The following is a 21,598-nucleotide window of genomic DNA, read 5'->3' as shown; positions in this document are numbered from 1 at the left end:
CTTCTGTTCGATCTTTGGACCTTATCATGTAGCATTTTTTCCAGGTTTTTTTTTTTTTTTTTTAATATTAAGTAGACAAACAAGTCCAATACAGATATTTTTACACTGAATGTTTATGGAACTCCTTGATTTGAGTGTAACTGAGTGGCAACACTACTTGTTTTAGAAAATCCTGTTCTAAGAGATCATTTAAACATAATGTCATCCCCTGCCTGAATTCATGCTCCTTGTTCAAACTGTTTGTTTCTTTTCCTTAATACAGCAACTCTGATTTATCTTCCTGTGTGACAATAATGTCAGTGCGAGAGTTTATAATATTCTTGTAAGATTCAAAAATATCCTAATAACACACACAAAAAATGTTGCAATGTATTAACATGAGCATATGCATAAAATGAGAAAAAAATACTTTTAGACTAACTTCTGAAATGTAAGTACACTCACTTTGAATAAAGAGAGCTTTAACTAGGAAACAGAGAAACCACTTTCCATATTTCTCTTCCAAAAATAATCACATAAAATAATTGCATATAAATAAAAGCTTTGATAGATTTCACATAAAACAGTAACAATCTGAATAGGAAATTCTGGGAATAAAAATTCAATTTTGCACACTATAAAATGTATAAAACTGCCTACGCTGAAGCCAGTGGGACATTTTACCACTGGCTTTGTGAGATAGAGGTATCAAGATTTAACTCATGGGCTCTATGAGTTTCTGTTTCCTTCTTGCTTGTTATTTTCTTTAAATTCAAAAGGTAACATTGAAAACTCTTTCTGCAATTATTATGTTTTCTAAGGGGTAGGACAAAAAGAAAAAGATAAAAGAAGGAAAGTTGACAATTTCCTTGAATATCTTTTTGAACTCTTGGTTGCCTGGATGTTACCCAAATCTGACGTTTTTCTGCTTTTGATTCTCTAACCTTGTACAGCAGGTGAGAAATTTCCGGAAGGATTGGACTGAGAGGTTTTTGGCCACTCTCATTAACACCGCCTGGTGCCGTGCCCGCCGCGGGCATTGCGGCTGGAGGACGGCTGTGCCACCGAGCAGCCTCCTCGCCCCCGCGGCTGCACCCAGCCTCTGGGTGTACGAGCAGTACGAGTTATCTGAGAGATGGTATCTGTACCTAGCTCCTCCTCTGGCGTCCCTGGAAAACTGAAGCTCGACTTGAGCAGATCGCCACCCTCTTCTTCTGAAAAGACAGAAACAAAGTAGTTCTTTAATAACTCTGATATTTACGTATATCCAGACACAAACTCTCCACTAGTTTTTAAATCCACACAGTGATCCCTGTAACCATTCAGTCACTCTGATACTGTGAAGCTGTTGAGGTGCTATTATCTGCACTATCTCCTCCTCTTTGCCAGTTGTTCTAGTGTTCTTCTGTCGTGGTTTTTTTTTTTTTAATTTCCCCAGACGTTTTCACACCACTAGTATAATAACATTCATAAATGCCTTTTAAAAAAATATCTTTTACATTGTTCTTTTCAGCTTTGCTTAGTCACATTGACTTCCACTGCCTTTTATCCTTAATGTATGTATTCCAGGAAGAATCATTATTGTCAGTCCTCTAGTTGTACCTTCAGCACTTCCCACCTCTGATGATAATAAAGCCACTCACAATTCTCAGGCCGTTTTCTTTACCTGCTATTCACAACCATTTCAGTTCTGCAATTCTGAACTCTGATAATGCCGTGACGGTGACTTTCTCCTATCAATAACATTTACTTTTGTGCCAGAGGCAACATCTGTAATTCTGGAAAAGCACTTAGGCTCAGATGGTATGTCTATGCTGTACGAATGCAGCACGGTGCGCAGAAGCTGGCTGAACGGCCTGAGTGCAGCTCCTGGCAACCCTGCCAATGCTGCTTTTAGAATTGCAGCTTGTGGCCTCTTGTCGTGCTGGCATACATGTTAATTTGGACCTGGCACCTAGCTCAGGTATTTCTAACATGGAGATGGATATGGAAAATGGGGCCAGTAACAGTTCCTTAAGATAACAAGGTTGGCTTGAAAATACATATATTAGGATACAAAATATCACAGTAATGTACACAATGCTACCTTTTTAATTTTTTTCTTAGATGTTTTTGCCCTGTTATTAATATTTTCTGATATGTCCATTGAGTAGAAGTTTTTTGAGTATAGACAGCCTTCCACTGTACCCTTTCTTACCATCTGTGTGTGTTACAAGCACAGACACCTCAAAAGAACAGTGAAAGGATGGAATACTCCATAGCCCCTCACTATTAGAAAGAAATTTTTTACAGTGAAGGTGGTAGAACACTGGAACAGGTTGCCCAGAGAAGTGGTGGATGCCCCATCCATGGAAACATTCAAGGCCAGGTTGGATGAGGCTCTGAGCAACCTGATCTAGTCGGGGATGTCCCTGCTCCTTGCAGGGGGCTTGGACTAGATGACCTTTGAAGGTCCCTTCCAACCCAAACTATTCTGTGATTCTATATGTTCAACCAGCAGTTCTTCAGAGAAAGACAAAATCAGGTCTTGCAGACCATGGACTGATGTAACTCATATCAGTTTGTGTTCCTCCTATCCTCAGGCAGGCATTCCTGTAAGTTTGAACCAACTTTTCTTAAAAGTACATCAATCCTGTACCTGGCAAGCTATTTTTTTTCTGGTTCAGCTCAGAGCAGAGACACTGTTTTGCCCATCTCAATGCTCCATTTAACAAATACACACATTTTTTATATTTCTTGGTCTTGGTTGCACTTTTTATTTGTACTATGATTCTTTCCCAATTATCTCACAGCAAGTGAAATGAGTGAATATACCCATGTGTGCGCTTTCAAACAATTGTTCCTGGCTTTGACAATTTGTGAGGTTAAGAATATACAATTGGTAACAATGAGTAGTATAGCACAGATACTGCACAGAAAATAAGTCCCAAGGATGTTAAGAATGTTGGATAAACTGCATTGTCAAATAAACATCTTGTTTATAAGCTCAATTGTTAAATAAACTCACTCTGCTAAAACACAGCCTACTGGAGATCTCCTTAAGTGACAGATAAAAAGTCATACACAATTTAAAAAATGACTGGCATATGAATTTAAATTAAATTTCATTTGGAGATGTGTAATGGACAACTCTAATTAAATAAAAGCACAAATTAGGCAGTTTCCATGGAGACTCTGCTCACATGATCTGCCTATATTGTATAACTCATATGCTCTAATTTGGCTGCACAGAAGTAACGAATCACATGAAAGTTAGAACAAAAATATTCTGAAGGATCCTTTGCATTCATGTAAGTAATGAGGAAATCTTACTGTTAACTTCATAATAAAGAAGCTTTACACTGAGACAGTAGTTTTGTATTTTTGAAAAAGAAGCTACTAATTTATTCCAAAGTTATATCATGTATATATATTCAGAAACACTTACAGAATGATCCAAAGAAAATAAAATGCATAACATTATTTCTCCCTTGCAAGAAGTCAGCATTATTCTCACAAGTTCTGCCCAAAACTAGACTAAAATTTTAGAGGTATCCTAAACTAGACTAAACATTTATGGGTTTGATGTGTTTGAGAAGAAAAGGGAAAATGAAAAGCAAAAGATCATGCAGCGGGATTCATAAGTCAGATTCTACAACTGCTGTAAGAATTCCTACACATATTTGGACGATTCAGTTAATCTCCTTCTGCCTCAACTATCCAGTAGAATTAGGATTAGAATCCACTTCTTTCTTGTAGCGATCCTGTACATGTGCTAGTGTCAGTGAGTCTGTTGTCTAGAAGGGCCTACGGAGAGCACAAAAAAGTTAGAATTTCCATTCTGCAAAAAAACTGTATTCTCTTTTGAACAGGGCCAATTGCAAAGGTTTCAAAGGACCTTGGAATTCCTTTGTGATTCCCTTAGATTTATGAATCTGCATGAGGGATATAAGTAGCTCTTAGTAAGCATGAGGACTTCTTATTTCTTTATATCTCATGACTATACCTATTCACATCACTAAATCATTGTTTAGACTGTCTTTTCAAAAGGCAACTGTCAGTTCCTTCAGCTCTTGAAGAGATGCAACTTTTGTATCCTGCACTTACAGAGTGTAAATTAATCTGAAATCTCAGTCGCCCTTGCAGTGTTAGGAAGACAATCTTTGTGTGAGGTTGAAATGTACTTCAAAGTCATATTATTCCTTCAGCAACAGACATACACGGACTTTTTTTATTCAGTTTACATTTTTCCTAGAAATTACCGTTTCTATTATTGACCATAGAAATGTAAAGCATGTCCTTCATTCACAAGCACAGCAGCAACTTTCATATCTCATGGTAATGAAGTCAGGCAGATTATCACAGAACTCTGGCGCATGCTGAAGTTCAAGTGTCATAAAATGTGTGTATTCATTTTACGTCATTCTATCTCATAGATTCATAGTATTTCAGCTTGCCCTTTGCTCAAGGTGGGCCTACTGATAGAATGTTCTACGCCAGTGGACACAGAAGAAAATAGTCGTCTTAGCGTGGAATATTTTGATGGGCAATGAATTGCAAACAAAGATGACAATTTAAGGTTTTAAACAATGCATGGAACACAGAGTCTGCAGACAAGGGAAACAATTAGCAGTAAAAAATCCCTTTTCAATATAGAAACTACTGCATCACAGACTGGTCTAAGTAGAAAGCAAAAACCTGCCTCTGAAACTGAAACTAAAAAATAGTGGGAGAAGTCTTCACTCTCAACAGGGCTCAAAATAGCAACAAAAAATGCTAGGCTTTAACAGCATAGAGATGTCTGCTTCTGTGAAAGCTGAATGTATAGTGAAATGATGTTGTGATCTGCATAAATAGGAGAGCACAAACTGTCATTTACATCTACTATCTCATTTTCTTTTTAAAAAATGTGATGGATCTGTCATGCGTTCCAGTGCAACGCTGCACAGACGGCACTCAAGACTGTGATAGAAACCTTTCACAGCTGAAGTTCTCCAGACAAAAGCTTGGAAACATCAAGAGACATTGCTGAGCTGGAACCAGCTTGACAGATCCAGATGGCTCATTCAACCCTGACGCTATTACATGTACAGTGGGAAATGACATGGGCCAGCACCTGAGATCAAGCTGCCATGGCACAGCTTTTGTTCTCAGAACAGGCTGTCGGAAGCGCTGGCTCGTGCTGTTCCTTACCCTGCTAAGGAGACATCACCTGGCATGGGTCACATCTGGGCAAGGGTGTGAGCTGTGGTAAGGATGATTGCTGCCATTGCTCAGGCATGTGGTGTGTTCCTGATGACTTACAAGTACGGAGGGAGCTGTAGATTCTTCTACTCAGTTTTCTGTGCCTACATAATAGGTTACAGTTCAACATAAAAGCCAACCGCATGTGGGCTACATCAGAAGAAGGGTGATCAGCAGGTTGAGGGAGATGATTCTCCTCCTCTGCTCTGGTCTCATGAGACCCCACCTGGAGTACTGTGTCCAGCTGTGGAGCCCCCAACATAAGAAGGACATGGACCTATTGGAATGAGTCCAGAGGACAGCCACGAAGATGATCAGAGGGCTGGAGTACCTCTCCTATGAGGACAGGCTGAGAGAGTTGGGGTTGTTCAGCCTGGAGAAGAGGAGGCTCCAGGGAGACCTTTTAGTGGCCTTCCAGTACCTAAAGGGGGCCTGCAGGAAAGACAGGGAGAAACTCTTCAGCAGGGCCTGTTGTGGTAGGATGAGGGGTAATGGTTTTAAAATAGAGGGAGGTAGATTCAGACTGGACATAAGGATTTTTTTTTTTTTTTTTTACAGTGAGGATGGTGGAACACTGGAACAGGTTGCTCGGAGAGGTGGTAGATGCCCCATCCCTGGAAATATTCAAGGCCAGGTTGGATGAGGCTCTGAGTAACCACATCTAGCTGAAGATATCCCTGCTTCTTGCACCGGGGTTGTACTAGATGACCCTTAAAGGTCCCTCCCAACCCAAATTATTCTATGATAAATCCAAAATAAAACTGCTGAAGGCCACAGAATTACATCCGTGTAAAACTTGGGTAAAGGGGATGCAGTTAATCTTTTGGGGGTCAATTTGGAATCGTGCCTGAGCTGCACTTGGTACTGGACTGTGGGTCAGCAGGATGTTACTTTGTGTTCTGAGTCAGGGAAGGGAAGTTTCTGTATGAGCTAACAAACACACAGTCTCTTCTATCCTGTTCCTGTCTGCCTGTGGTCTATGTGAGCATTTTAACAGTCACTGCACAGAAACTATCTGATACTGCTGCTTTTCCTCAGTTTGATAATCACTTTACCCATCCTTCAAATCTTATCATCTCAGTTTTAACTTCTCAATTTGCTCTCTGAGCCTGAGCTATCAGTTTAAATTATTTTTCTTCACCTACAAGTCCTTGCGCCAAGATATGCCTCTATGTTGTCCCTCATTTTTTATGCATCCATTCTGCCTTTAATAACCAAGCATGCTCTTTACATCTCCTAATCATGCTTCTTCCATAACCTATCCATCCCCAAAATAGGCCCCAGTATCAGTGGACTTGTTGCTCACATGCTTTGAAAGAGTCACATCAGCAAGACTTAAAATCCATTAACTGCCTTCTCCATCACAACACAAGAGTAAGACTGAACTACAACTGATATTGAACTTCTTAGTTCATTGGATTTTAATTTATTTATTATTGGACTGCTCTAGACCTCCCACCGATTTTTTTCTATGCGTGCATTTCCTTCAGCCTGTAAGCTCCCTATGGTTGCTGTTCTTCTTTTAGTTCTGTCTTATATAGCACGTGGCATATTAACTCTGACAGCAGATGAAAGAAAACACAGGTCCTAAAATGTCTGGCTTAAATAGCAGGTGCAACTTCACTGGATCACATAATTACAGAGCATAAAATGTGTACAGAATATGAATACAGGACTTTCACGTTACTACTCCATGATCTGAGAAAACCCAATTGCCTCTTCCAGACTACAGATACTTAGGAGATCTAAAAGAGGGTTGTCCTATACCTTGAGGTCCACTAGCCTGCTAGCCAATTAAAGCATTTACTGAGCATTTATCCTAGCCAAAGCTATCCCCAGTCTGTCACTGGGTATGTATCACTGAGAACTGTCATGAGGATGATCCTGACCTAAGGGAAATGACCAAATTTATGCACACCTGGGTGCTGTTACGGTCCCCTTACCCCTCATGGGGTACAACTAATTGGCTTGGCTTGGATTTTCTCCAAGCGGCCAAAACAATTTGTGGCAAGCCCACTCCTTTTCTCACCTAATCTCGAAGAGGTTACATATAATCAGTACTACAACATCTACATAGCAAATTAGGCATGGCGAAGGCCCATCCTCTGGCCATGAGGCCAGTTGGCATGGTCTAGCCATATCTTCAAGAACAGGTTGGCTCCATCCAAACTGTTATTGGGAATACTCCCTTGCCTGTGCTAACTCCCTGGTCAGATCTGGGAATTATTTGAGACAGTGAAAATTAGTTGGTCAAGCTTAAAACTATGACAGAGATCTCTCTTACCAACATGATAAATAATCAAATTCCTATTGTTGGGCCTTTGTCCTGGCACTTTTATTCACTACTACAGATGTAGCCCAGGTGGCAGTATTGTCAAATACAATATTCTTGTGCATTGTGATAGCGTGCTGGTAAGCAACAAATACACAGAAGCACAGCAGAGCCGGGAAAATTCTGATTGAAGTAAAAATTAAAGATGATAGTAGGAGATTTAAGGTTATTGAGGTTTCCTTTGCAAGAGACCTGTGCGAAAAGTTTTAACGGTAAGAAGAAGTAATTGTTTAATTAAGTTGCTTTTGTTTTTCTCATCATGCTCTCTCCTATTTAGTTCTTATTTTTTTTCTCACACACATACATAAAAGTGTTCCTGATGGATTTGGCAAAGATCTGTTCATCCTAGTATGCTGGCTTCAGCACTGGACCAAAGCGGATGCTGCTGGAAATAGGGCAAATACGTAGATTGCCCAGAATATCTTTCCAACTTCCCGCATTCAGCACTTAAGGGACTTCCTGAGATGGAAGTTTAATCTAGACCATCATTTTTAATAGCCACCAATGGATCTATCCTCTATGGATTCATCTAATCTTCTCTGAGTCCATTTATACTGATAGCCTCTACCGCATCCTGTGCCAATGCACCTCACAATTTAATTATGCTTTATTTGAAAAATAATTTCCTTTTTGTTTGTTTATCAGGATGCCTGATAATTTAATTAGGTGCCCCTAGTTCTTTGGTTGTGAAAAATAATGGATCATCGATCCCTATTCACTATGTCTACATCATTTATAACTGTGTAGACATCTACCGTATCCCTGCCTCAGTCCTCTCTTCCAGACCAAGGAATCAATGTCTTTAGTATTTTATTACGGCAAGCTGTTTGAAATCTTTCATCATCCTTCTCACTCTTCTCTGTGCATTTTTGTTACTCTACTACTCCATTTTCAGAAATAGCAGCCAGAAATTCAAAAGACTTTATGGTATGGGTTTTTCCAGTGGCATGATGAGATTCTCTGCCTTTTAAATTTTTTTTTTAATTTATTTTCATCTGCCCATTTCATAACTCAGAGAATTCATGATTCTTATTAAGTTAAGCGCAAAAGAGACTATTTCTTTGGCTTTCAAAACATAAACACATTTCTTTCATAGATTACTCTAATAAAGACTGAAGAATCCCAGCATTTTACTTAGCTCAGGTTACTACCAAGACGGCTAAAACCAAACAATCAACCTCTCCATCCCTGAAGAGCAGGACTGAGGAATTCCTGGTCTCTCGCTTTTCTTCAGCCTGTCCACTTTTGTATAGCATAGTTCCAGATAGCAGGACTGTGAAACCAGGCTTCAGCTGCCAGAGAGGGTAGCCAGGCACACAGCCTATTAAACCAAGGAGAGGAAGCTGGCTGCGTCCCTCAGGTTCTATCTCAGAAAAAGCGTGAAATGAAGTATATTGCAGGGGATCACAGAAGCTGTCAGGGGTCATCTTGGTCTTGGCAGCACCAACGCCTGCCTCCCAGCTTTTGGCAGCTGAAAACCATCCACAAAACACGGGTTGCCTTAGCAATATGGTGGTGATCACCCTGAAAGGCTCTGGTTTCCCACAGCAGCCTTTTCTGTGCTAGCCAGGGTCGTTTTGCTCCTTGGAAGCCTTTCTGAGCTGCCTTATTCCTCTTAAGCCAGAGATCTGCAAGTTCCTCTTCAAGCACTACATGCAGAAAGGAGCTGGATAATGCTGTGGAGTGTTAAAGCAGGTTCACTTTTCAGTCATTCTAGAATTTAAATGATTAATTCAGTTAAATAACTCTATCTCTCCTTATCAAAATTAACAAATGACTGCAAGCAAAAAGAACGAGCCAGTAATAACACACTGTGTTCAGACAGGGCTCCATGTGATCGTGCGCTTCAAACTGCCTAGGAAATTCCTAAAAGCCCTTTCTTCCTCGATTTTTCACAGCTGAATGACTGTGTCAAGTTCCTGAATGAGCCATTTGCCTTTTATTGCTTTTCAGGATCTGTGAGAGGAATCCCAAATCTTCTATATTAAAAAGTGGGAATATTAAAGAATATATTAGCTAATTATTGGGAATAGTGGCTCTTAGTCTCTGAGCCCAAGACTTCTGGATACCCCAGAAAAACCTTTAGCTCTTCCTTCCTACAGGTCTTCAGAATCCATTCTTCTTCCTCTCCCCAGCTAAAATGCACCAACTGCCTTTTGTACGCATTTGTCTTCCATCTGCTGTGACAGCTCTTGGAAGGGCCTGCAGTTGCCTCCACAGTGGACATCCGAGGAGGTCCAAGGAGTCTCTCTTGGGCCTTAGCAGAGAGTAAATAGAAAATGCAGGTCAGGAAAACAGTGAGAATGATTTTGCTCAGCTGCAAAGGTTTAACTGTGCTGTCTGTAAAATGCTTACTGAGTCTAGTAAAATACCTGAAGAAACTACATGAAAACATATCTAAAAGATACCAAAGTGAGGACGAATGCCAAGACAAAGTGTAGGACAAAGTCCAGTAGTGAGAAAGGAGTATCCAAGTCAGAAAACTTGGCTTACAGCTCTCCTAGAAATACAGAAAAAATGTTCCTGGATTCCCCTGGTTTGTGAAGAGAAAACACAGGATCTTTGTCTTACTGGATGGATGTAGATATTTAATAAGCTTCTTTCTATCTTCTGCTTAGGTATGAAAAATGGAACAGATATTTAGAAAAAATAAACTCTAGATGAAATTAGTCTTTTCAATGTATTTCAAACGCATTTTGAGGAAAAGTGTTTATTTACGACTGTTCCTAAAGATGTCTGAGATCTCTAATGTGAAAGCATGTTTGCCAGAACACAAGTTTTGTAACCTTTCCATTTTCAGGATAAAACTAGATAGGCTCACACTATTTTTACTTTACTGATTAGTAAAACCCACAACTAGCTCTACAACAATTATAACTAGTGGCTCATGACATTCTGTTTTTACAGCTTTGTTTTACCGTAGGGCAAAAGCATTGAGCACTGTCCCCATCTTTCAAATGTTCAATAAATAAGGTCTTTTGACATCAGAGAATGACTGCATTTGTTATACTGATCTGCTATAGTAGGAGACATTTAGCATGAAAAACCTTTGATCCCACTGGGATGTGAGGACAAAGTCAGCAGTTCCACCAAAAACTGAAATTAGCTATTAGTAGCTGCAGCCATGAAAACTCTCAAGAAGGCCTTTTTACATTAGATGAGATGAAGCTCTATATTACCGGAGTTGGGATGCGTATGGGCTTTTCTGTATGTGAAAGGCTGAAAGGAGAGTAGAGGGAGGGCTCAAATGTATTCATTCCTACACAAGGCAATTTTGGTGAGGATTTCTGTGAACATTTAAATGCTGGGGTGGTATGATTGACAGCTGATTTTTTATTATTTAGTAAATATGATTACATAAAATATAATATGTAGCTTCCTTTTTGCAATTTAAGCAGATGTGGAATGTCAGTACCTTTTAAATGAGCCATTTCCCCCCTCTCAAAAATAGCAATAACCCCAGCAAGGCTTCTTCCTAGAAAGAACCACGAGTCTGGAGCAGCTGTAGCAGGCAAAGACTAATGGATCAGGATGCCTCATTTCTTTGTGCTATGTTTTCATCATCCTGTGGATACTGCTGAAGTTATGCTCAGCAGCTCAGATCCATCCCTGAGATTTAATCTATTTTCCAGTGATTGGTCATTAGTTCCTACATACCCCCTTGCCTCCCCCCCTGCAATGCACTTGCAATGCAAGTCTGGCTCTCTCATCTGCTTCTTTTCATTTTTTTCTCATCTTTATCCAGTTCCCTTGTCCCATATCACTCTTTTCCCCATCTCCTTCGGAGATCTGCTTTATTTTTTCCTTCTTTTTCCTTTTATCCCTCCCCCACCAGTCTTTCCTTTCTTTTCTTCCTCCTCTTCTTCCAATCTCAGCCATAATACTACTGAGGTGTAAGTAACGTGTCACAGGTTAAAGCTTACCTGAAGACTTTGTGCGTGCATGTGTACTCCCAACTATATGCTCTACTGAGTTTTTTATCCACAAGACCTTTAATGAAGGACTACAAATAATTAGAAACAGTAAAGAAACTGTTTTCACTTTCCATAGTAATTTTCAGCTACTAATTAAAAAAATCCCAACTTAGGCTTAACTTAAAATTAATAAAATTGTTAAGCAAGAGTCTAAAATAATAAAAAAAAAACAAGACTTCTATATTTTCCAAACAACTCTATACAATTTTGACCTTTTTTCACAAGTTAAGAGATCTGAAGCAACAGATGCTCAAGCTAGACAAATTGGAAAAATGAAAGTTCTAAAAATGTCAAAATGGGGTTCTTCAACAATTTAATTATTTTTTTTCCCTTGCATGTTTATTTAAAGAAGGACAGGCTGGAGAGGTGGGCCCGTGCCAACCTCATGAAGTTCAACCAGGCCAAGTGCAAGGTCCTGCATCTGGGTCATGGCAATCCCAAGCACAAATACAGGCTGGGCGGGGATTGGATCGAGAGCAGCCCTGAGGAGAAAGACCTGGGAGTGTTGGTAGACGAGAGGTTCAACATGAGTGGGCAATGCGCCCTTGCGGCCCAGAAGGCCAACCGCATCCTGGGCTGCATCAAGAGGAGCGTGGCCAGCAGGTCGAGGGAGGTGATTCTGCCCCTCTACTCTGCCCTGGTGAGACCCCACCTGGAGTACTGCGTCCAGTTCTGGAGTCCCCAACACAAGAAGGACATGGACCAGTTGGAAAGGGTCCAGAGGAGGGCCACAAAGATGATCAGAGGGCTGGAGCACCTCTCCTATGAGGACAGGCTGAGAGAGTTGGGGCTGTTCAGCCTGGAGAAGAGGAGGCTCCGGGGAGACCTGATAGCGGTCTTCCAATACCTCAAGGGGGCCTACAGGAAAGATGGGGAGAAGCTGTTTAGTAGGGCCTGTTGTGATAGAACAAGGGGTAATGGGTTTAAATTAGAAGGAGGTAGGTTTAGATTAGATATTAGAAAAAAAATTTTTACAATGAGAGTTGTAGAGCACTGGAACAGGTTGCCCAGAAAGGTGGTGGATGCCCCATCCCTGGAATCGTTCAAGGCCAGGCTGGATGAGGCTCTGAGCAACCTGATCTAGTCAGGGATGTCCCTGCTTCTTGCAGGGGGGTTGGACTAGATGACCGTTGAAGGTCCCTTCCAACTCTAACTATTCTATGATTCTATGATTCTATGAATTTGGTTGGAGCTGATCCATAAACAGTTTCTGCTTCAGGAAGGTTGTGTTTTACGAAGAAAGGGCTTCTCCCAGCTACCTCACCACAGACAGCTTTCTTAATAATGCATTTCTTTAGCACTCTGCTTAGTGGGTGCAACCCTCCTCGAGTCCTCTCTATTTGCTCTAGAAATCGTGTAATATACAGTCTGTATTTCTGTGATTGCTTCGGATACACAGACACACTGACAAGTTACATTTTAAAACCAATTGCACTGGGCTGAGGTGGACCTTTCTGTTTGTCGGTTGTGATATTCGACTACAACCTGTGCAGCTGCTGGGTTATTTGGACTTTCCCTGCAACACAAATAGAAACGAAGGTGAGGGAGAATAATTTCTGTGTGTGGCTAGTGAAACTGGAAAGCAAAATTATAAGCTATGTATTGCAGAATGGGCAGAATTAATATTTAGGATATTGCAAAACAGTGTGCAGATGCTTGGCCACTTCCTAATCCTAAATTTTGCTGGATTGATCTCACCAAAAGAGATGAATTTTTCATTTCATTTCCCAAGCACAGGCTTTTCACTGAAGCACCTTGGAGCCTGGGCACCCTTGTCTTCTACTGTTAATGGAGAGGAGCGGGCAGCTCTGGATTGATCAGTGTCCAGCCCACATCTCCAGGGACCAAGGGGAATGCTGGGTGGCTGGGCTCTTCACCTCCTTTCCTCAGCGGAGAGCTTAAAGCAAAATGACATTAAGCCAGATTGTCATGATTAGTTAAAAAGGAATTGAGAAACTGAACACAAATATTTGCTCTCTCAGCAAAGATGCTATTTGTTCCAGTCACCTCGCTATATGCATTTATGTTTGTAGCTGCTACACTGGGAGGGGAACAACCTACATTTCTTCCACACTTAGGTGTTGCTAATCCTACTTGAGCTACACAAGTAGAGCAGTTTAGAGATCTTGTTCACTAGAAGAATTTGTCATTAAGGTCTGTACGTGGGCAAATACCCATGCAGAGACAAAGTGACTGACACGATGCACGTGGGCTGTTTCTACTCCTGCACCTGCAATACACTAAAGGTGCTTTGGACAGATGTCAGCCTGGCCTTCTCCTGCCATGGTCAGGAACACATCCAGCTTGTTTGTCAGATGAACTCATGCAACTTAGAAACTCAATAACAAAAAAAAAAAAAAAAGTCTTGAATAGTAACAGCTTAGATACCTGGATGAAATTTGTATGGTTTAATGTGCTTAAGCATATCAGCTCTGCTAGTGTAACTGTCCACTTGCCTGTAAGGTAAGTCAGATTAGTTAAGCCATAGCCTAGGGGTAAAAGTACCTGGAACTAGCTTGTAATTTACAGTTACATTTGGGCAGTATCATCACCTTGAACATAGTATCTTTCCATTGCAAGCTGGTTTTTTTTTGCACAGTCTTACTTTAATAACTCTTTATGAACATATAAATATTTGCTATTTGCTGGGATGTTACATATGGTCACAGAATCATAGAACAGTTTGGATTGGAAGGGACCTCTAAAGGCCATCTAGTCCAACCTCCCTGCAAGGAGCTAGAACATCTTAAATAAGATCAGGTTGCTCAGAGCCCCGTCCAACCAGTATTTCAGCCACAGCTGCATTTTCAGGGGAAGGAGAAAGGCTTGAATAAAAGTCTTCAAGCTCACATTACAAATGGAAAACAAATGATTCCTGTTGGGCCCATTTTGCTTCTCCAGATCTTTGTTTATTCAAGGCCATAAATAGGGCCACCAGAAAGGTCAGAGAACTGCAAATGGAATATTGAGATTTTCATTTCCAATGCTCTCCTCAAATCAAGCCCGGGCTGGTAGTGTCAAACTCATTGGTTGAAAATGAATAAGCAAATTCTATCAATTCCCACAGGAGAAGTGTCCATCACTACAAAAGTTTTAATTTCTTGTCTCAGAATGAAAGGGGAAGAGGAATAAAATAACCTGTCAGCTTCTCACCCCATCAGAATCAAGTCACATCAGCAAGACATTACTGGGAACCTTGCCTCCACGTACCCATTATTCACCCATACAATTGGATATGGTTCCTAGCCTGTCATTCTGGTATCTCTTAAGGACATTTGTCAGTGTTTCAGAACTCAAAGCTGGCTTTGTTCTATAGAAATCCATGACTAAGGCCTCCACATTTTTAGCAATTTGGTCTCCCAGTAATGGGATTTAAAATGTTTAAATCAGTGTTTAATTTCTGCTCTTTCAGGACAATGGCCGTGATTAGTAGTAATGTTTGACTTCCAGTTCCATTTTTTAATGCAGCTGTAATGCCGTCTGCATTTGGCTGCTGCTTTAATGATTACTAATGACTTTATTTTGAAAGTAATATAACTTTTTGTATTCATTCTCCTGACTCTCAGCAAAAAGCTAATTTGAGTTGAATTATGCAGTCTGTTCATACAAGACCTTCAGTTGGTTAAACTTTATTTTGAGTCAGACCAAAGGAAAATGGCAAAGGCACTGAAAACACACCATGTATTTACACATGGCAGGAAGACTATGACTGTGCGAAAGTTGCAGGTAATACAGGACAAAGACATCATCCGGATAAGCAGCCCATAGCAATGGCTTTCTAGCCATCAGTTTCCAGCATTGAAAGCATTTAATTGGTTAAAGTTGACTGCTGCATCCTCAGTTCTTATACATGGAAGCACCTCCCACAGGACATCAATGCAGATGATCACCTATGGGAGCACCAATGGCTACGCGCTGCTGAACACATCACTGCAGCTTCTTATTCAAAACATAACCTCTGGGTATGTCTTACTGTACGCATCCCATCCTTTTGGATTTCCTGAGGAATTTTACTCCTTGATAGATAAATAAAGCTAGGGGTATATTTATTGTTGGGATTTTTGTGTGTGGTTTCTTTTTTCTTTTTTTCCCCCCTATTCTTAGACAATATAAACTCATTGATATGCAGGAATGTATCATTTTTGATGAAGGTTTCTTCTTCCAGTCAAAGAGAGAAGGAAATCTCTCTTAGAAGAATTTGCTAATTTTGACACTGATTCAGCCTAGAAGCCGCAGCTGTCAGCTGTTACTTTATCTGGGTCGGGTTTGGGGTTAGAAAGCAAGTCCTTCACACTCTGATCAAGCATTTAAAGTATCATAATGTTCTGGCCTTAATCTTTCCCACTTCCTTCTGCTGGAGCTATTTAAATGAGTAAATACTCATTAAGACAGAGGGAGGCTGAGTCAGCATGCCAATAGTCAAGTTATGTCAAGTAAAGTAGAAAAAGCAGAACAAAAATGAAAAAGAAAAAAGGGAAATGAAAAAAGACAAAAAAAGAAAAAAGAAAAAATGAAAAAAGAAAAAAGAAAAAAGAAAAAGGAGAAAAGAAAAGAAAAAGAAAAAAAGAAAAAAGAAAAAAGAGAAAAAAGAAAATAAGATAAAACAAAAAGGAGAAAGGAAAAAAAGAAAAAAGAAAAAAGACAAAAAAGAAAAATAAGAAAATAAAAAATGAAAAAAGATAAAAGAAAAAAGAAAATAGAAAAAACAAAAAAGAAAAATTTCATTTTCTGCTGGATCTGGCTGGGATGGAGCTACTTTTCCTCATGCTAGCCCATATGGAGACGGAGGAGGACGGGGGGAAGTTTGTGATTACGGCATTTGTCTTCCCAAGTAACCGTTATGGGTGCTGAGTCCCTGCTTTCCAGGGAGTGGTCATACAACTGCCCGCTGATGGGAAGTAGTGAATTAATTCCTCTGTTTTCTTTGCTTGCATGTGCAGCTCTTGCTTTCTCTTTTAAACTGTCATTGATCCATGAGTCTTTTAACTTTCCTTCTATTTTCCTTCTGTCCTGTGGGAGAGGAGAGTGAGGAAGCAGTTGTGTGGGTGCAGCTGTGTGGCTGCTTGGCTGCTGGCTAGGCTCAACCCACCACACAGTTTTGTTGCAGTTCAGAAAACCTGAAATACTTAAAATTCCTGTGCTAGTGAAAAACTGTTTTCTGTTCAGACTAGTTGTCATGGTTTAACCACAGCTGGCAATTAAGTACCACGCAGCTGTTCGCTCACCCTTTCCCTCCTCGATGGGATGGGGGAGAAAATCAGAAGGGTAAAAATAAGAAAAGTCGTGGGTTGAGATAAGAACAGTTTAATGATTGGAGTAAAATATAATAGTAATAATAATAATGAAAAGGAAAACATAAAAAAAAAGAGAGAGAAACAAAACCCAAGAAAAACAAGCGATACAACCGCTTGCCACCTGCCAATCGATGCCCAGCCAGTCCCAGAGCAGCAATCGCTGTCCCCCGGCCAAATCCCCCCATTTTGTATGGTAAGCATGATGTCATATGGTATAGAATATACTTTTGTCCAGTTTGGGTCAACTGTCCTGGCTGTGCCCCCTCCCAGCTTCTTGTGCACCTCCAGTCTCCTTGCTGGCAGGGCAGTATGAGAAGCTGAAAAGTCCTTGACTCAGTGTAAGCACTGCTCAGCAGCAACTAAAATATCAGTGTGTTATCAACATTATTCTCATATTAAATCCAAAACACAGCACTATACCAGCTCCTGAGAAGAAAATTAACTCAATCCCAGCTGAAACCAAGACACAAGTACACAGTAAATGTTCAGTCCTCCAAATAAGACCAGTACCTCTTTGAATATCCTTCACACTTACTTTGAAATTACCATCATTTGCACCACTCAAATGCAAAAATGTGAAGATATTATTTTACAGCTCATTCCATAATGAGGGAGAAGGAGTCTTTTCTCCATGGAACTTAATCTAAAGTTTTCAGATTCATGGATAAAAGGGGAATTATCAGTGATTAAAATTTGCCCCCTTTTAAAGAAATGGAGCAGAACATATTTTGGTGGAATGCTTTCGCTGGTACAAAAAGACACTAAATGTTACACTCAAATCCACTTCCTGCCCCACCTTGAATTTTACTGCATCATCTAGGTAGTGAAGGCAGGGCCTCCTATGCTACTAAGCTCACTTCTGTAGTTTTTAGTCTCCTACATGCTGATTAACTGCTAATGTCCATCTTCAGCTCTCTGTTCTCATCTCTTGATATCATATTCCTTTCTATTAAGAATGATTACAGCATGTGTAACTTTAGTTTAGTTGGAGATAAACAGTTGCTAAGACAGCAACTCAGGCTTTAACCACCAAGAATAGACACAGGGTCCTGGGGGAATCTTCACTGAAGCCTGAACAGCAGCAGCTTTGTTGCCATCAGTACTGGAGCTAACTGCATAGCATCATAGAATAGTTTGGGTTGGAGGGAACCTTGAAAGGTCATATAGTCCAACCCCATTACAAGAAGCAGGGACGTCTCCAACCAGATCAGGTTGCTCAGAGCCTCATCCAACCTGGCCTTAAATGTTTCTGGGGATGGGGCATCCACCACCTCTCTGGGCAAACTGTTCCAGTGTTCCACCACCCTCATCAGAAAAAAAATTTTCTTCTAATGTCTAATCTGAATCTACCTCCCTCTATCTTAATACTATTACCCCTCATCCTATCACAACAGGCTCTGCTAAAGAGTTTCTCCCCATCTTTCCCATAAGACCCCTTTAGGTACTGGAAGACTGCCACAAGGTCTCCTCGGAGCCTTCTCTCCTCCAGGATGAACAGCCCCAGCTCTCTCAGCCTGTCTTCATAGGAGAAGCACACCAGTCCTCTGATCATCTTCGTGGCCCTCCTCTGGACTTGCTCAAACAGGTTCACATCCTACCTGTGTTGGGGGCTACATCAACTAATCTGCAGAACTAATTAACAGAAATCACACTTCATAGTGTTATAAATTTGTCCATGGATAATGTTGTCCAGGACAGCATGACAGGGCTTGCTTTGCCATTCGCTAGGTTATGCTACTGGTGTTCTGAACACATGGAACCAACGCTGGGTAGACCCAGGAGCCTCTAAAACATCCCCAGTTGTTTTCCTTAGTTTGATTTCTCACTTGACAACATCTTTCTTCTTCCCAAAACTCCAATTAAGAGTTACAAATAACGAGCAAAACTCCATGAAAAGAACTCCCAAACACAGAACTAACATGATATCTGTAAATTGCTGCTCAGTCTGCATGTTGTAGTCATTTCTCTCTTTATTTGCTCATCTTGGGATTACGGATTATAAATAATAGTCTTCTAAGTTTACACCATCTCTGTATGTGAGCACTGATCATCAGCTCATGGTTTTCATGATGTTACAATGATAGATTTAACATATACATAATGAAAGAACTAGTTACTCTTAGTACTATGATAGTATAGTATTAGTGTTTTTAATACTTAGTAGAAAAATTATTAGTATTGAAAATAGTTAATGAAGAAAGTACAAAATCTAAACCAGCAAGGCCCTCAAATGAAAGTTAGGACAGCCTGATGTAGCCTGGAAACGCTACAGCCATACAATTTTTCATCCTGGTCTTTTTTTTTTTTTTTGGTGAAAACCAATAACTTCAAGGATGAGCAATAACATTAGAAAACTTAATAAAAGCAACAAAGAAATAAACATTTTGATGCCTTAAGTAGGAAGATATAGGTATCTTTTGCATAGATAATGACTCAATTAATGTAACTGGCATGTAAATATTGTGACAATATACATTTCTGGAAACAAACTTCTGGAAACTCAGTAACCTACCATTAATAGAAAAAAAATGGACACATAAAGGAAGTGGCAATGTAGAACTGCACTGTCAATGTGTATTGAATCCAAAAGTCATCATAAATTGGCATATATATTTGTTTCCATTTAGAGGAATCAGACTTGCCCAGGAGATGCATCTAAGACTAAAGTGAAAATGTGAAAGGATAAATCCAATTAATTTCAATGTTTAAGTTTTCTTAAAGTGCTGTAGATTTTTTAGTTTGTTGTTTATATTTTGTAGTGTGTTGTAAACTCTCTGAGTCTTTTACAATTAGCCACTGATGCTTCCCTTGGTTGTTTCCACTCTTCTTGCCTTTCTTCTATCCATTTGACTATAATTAGGAGGAATATGATACATCTATACAAAGGAAAACATCTGGCTGATAAATTAAACTTCCTTACATCATGATTCATCAGATTATCAAACATAAATTTCACAGGTATAGTGAAAGCAAGCAGCCTACTGCCTGCTTGTCAAGTGCAAACTGGAAAAATCTGTAGCCAGCATACTAAACTGGAGCGTCACATTTATAAGAAATTACTTCAGACTACATTTATAACAGATTATATTTATAACAGATTCCTTCCTGTCTGAAGTGTTCTAGACATCCCACTGCAGAAGGATATATGTCACACTGTTAGAGTCTCCCTTATCCTAAGAGTCTTTCCCACAACTACCAAAACCTTTTCCTTACCTTTTCCACAACTAGCCCAAACTTCTTTAGCCAAGAGTATTTTCTCCTATTGTTGATAATTCACATTAAGAAATTATATATTTTGCTCAATCTTCTCAGTTTTCCATGGCCATGAAGCAAAAAAAAAAATGGGGGAGTACCTTTCAGAACATAATTGGAAGCATCTTTCATCATCCTAATTACATATCTGGCCTACTTTCATTGCTGGGATTTCACTGCATGTACCACTTCACTGACTTCCTTCTTAGAATTTTTTTTTTTAAACATGTATCATTTTTCTTATGCCTCCAGATTCCTCTTGGTGGTTCCTTTATGAAGTTAACTTTCTTTTCAATACGTGCCCACAACTCACCTCTACATTAAATAATAAGTCCTACATTAGCCTTGTATGTCTCAAGCTTGGCTTTTCTCAGTATTTCAAAGCTACCAATTATCTGCTGAGAAAAGGAACAGGCATTCTTACTTTGTACTTGTGCTGTGCCTTAATTAATTTCCTCATTAAACTGTAAGTAATTAACATTCCCTGGCATTTAAACTGCATTTTTAATATCAGAAATTATTTATCTAACCATGTTCAAGATTTTCTCATCAGCTATCAACACTGCATTGTTTCTCTCCATTAATCTTACATCTATTTAATCATTCTGAGTCTCGTGTAACACGATGTATCAATATACCTCAAAATTCAGTATATTTATTACAACAATTAATTATGCACATACCACTTGTGAGAAAAATGTTAATACTAGCAAAATTAAATGGAACATTATTTCGTCTGGATTTGTTGAAACTGGTGAAAGGCCAACATATGCTTGAAAAGTATTTTAAAAGTATAGCGTATGAGGTAAAAGACAGTTCATAAGCAGATGAAAAAGAAATAGTTCACACCAATCAAGCACTTGCATAAAGACAAGTCTTCACAGCAAAACCAAAATCTTCCTAATATCAATGCTGCTCAGAAAAATATCCAGCATTTTCTGGCTCCTGTTCGCTGGAGTCAAGATGCTTCATGAAGATTTTTTTTATTCCAGCAAAGCTTCACCAGAACTCAGCAGGGGAAACACATTCATTCTCCCTTTGATCCCTCCCTCTGTTCCTCAGGTGCGTGGCTGCAGCCCGAAGACACAGCCAGGCAGCACTTGCAGCTCTGCGACAGGCTCATCATGGGAGCTACCCAATTCGGTAGAATTCTTCTAGCTGAAGAATTCAAAATTTTGAGGGTTTTATGTTGAATTACAATAGAATTTAAAATATTCATATTCATATATATTTAAGATATAATATATTCCCATATATTTCAGATATTAAATAGATTTGTTATCCTTCATTAAGTGAATTTTAATCCCTAGGTCCAGTTACAGCTTTTACTTGTCTAAAAAATGTACTGTGTTGGGAAGAAAAGGGAAGAAAAAGCCCCTCCTGAAAAATTAAACAGCACAATTTTTCTGAAAGGAAATAGAAACAAAGTATTCCTAGTAAAAGAAGGTGAAGAACAATGCTGAATACAAGTGAGGATGTCTTTGAAAAGGAACTGGTATAAGTTTAAGAACCAAAGAAGCTTTAAACAATTCTTTAGATATTAA

The 21,598-nt window shown here is 39.6% G+C and overlaps 1 protein-coding gene across 3 annotated transcripts in view; it reads right to left on the bottom strand.

Moving 5' to 3' along the window:
* Positions 1-21,598, bottom strand: part of DLGAP2 (DLG associated protein 2) — a 347,646-nt gene that overhangs the window by 103,615 nt on the left and 222,433 nt on the right. For all 3 annotated transcript variants that reach the window (XM_086743976.1, XM_086743979.1, XM_086743978.1), the window contains one exon: positions 1,128-1,193. The gene's annotated coding sequence lies outside the window, so the exon portion shown is untranslated. The remainder of the gene's footprint in view (positions 1-1,127; positions 1,194-21,598) is intronic.

This window comes from Chlamydotis macqueenii, chromosome 3, assembly GCF_036417535.1.
Source record: "Chlamydotis macqueenii isolate bChlMac1 chromosome 3, bChlMac1.mat, whole genome shotgun sequence".
NCBI classification, from domain to species: Eukaryota; Metazoa; Chordata; class Aves; order Otidiformes; family Otididae; genus Chlamydotis; species Chlamydotis macqueenii.
This window is presented reverse-complemented; position numbering and strand designations above follow the sequence as displayed.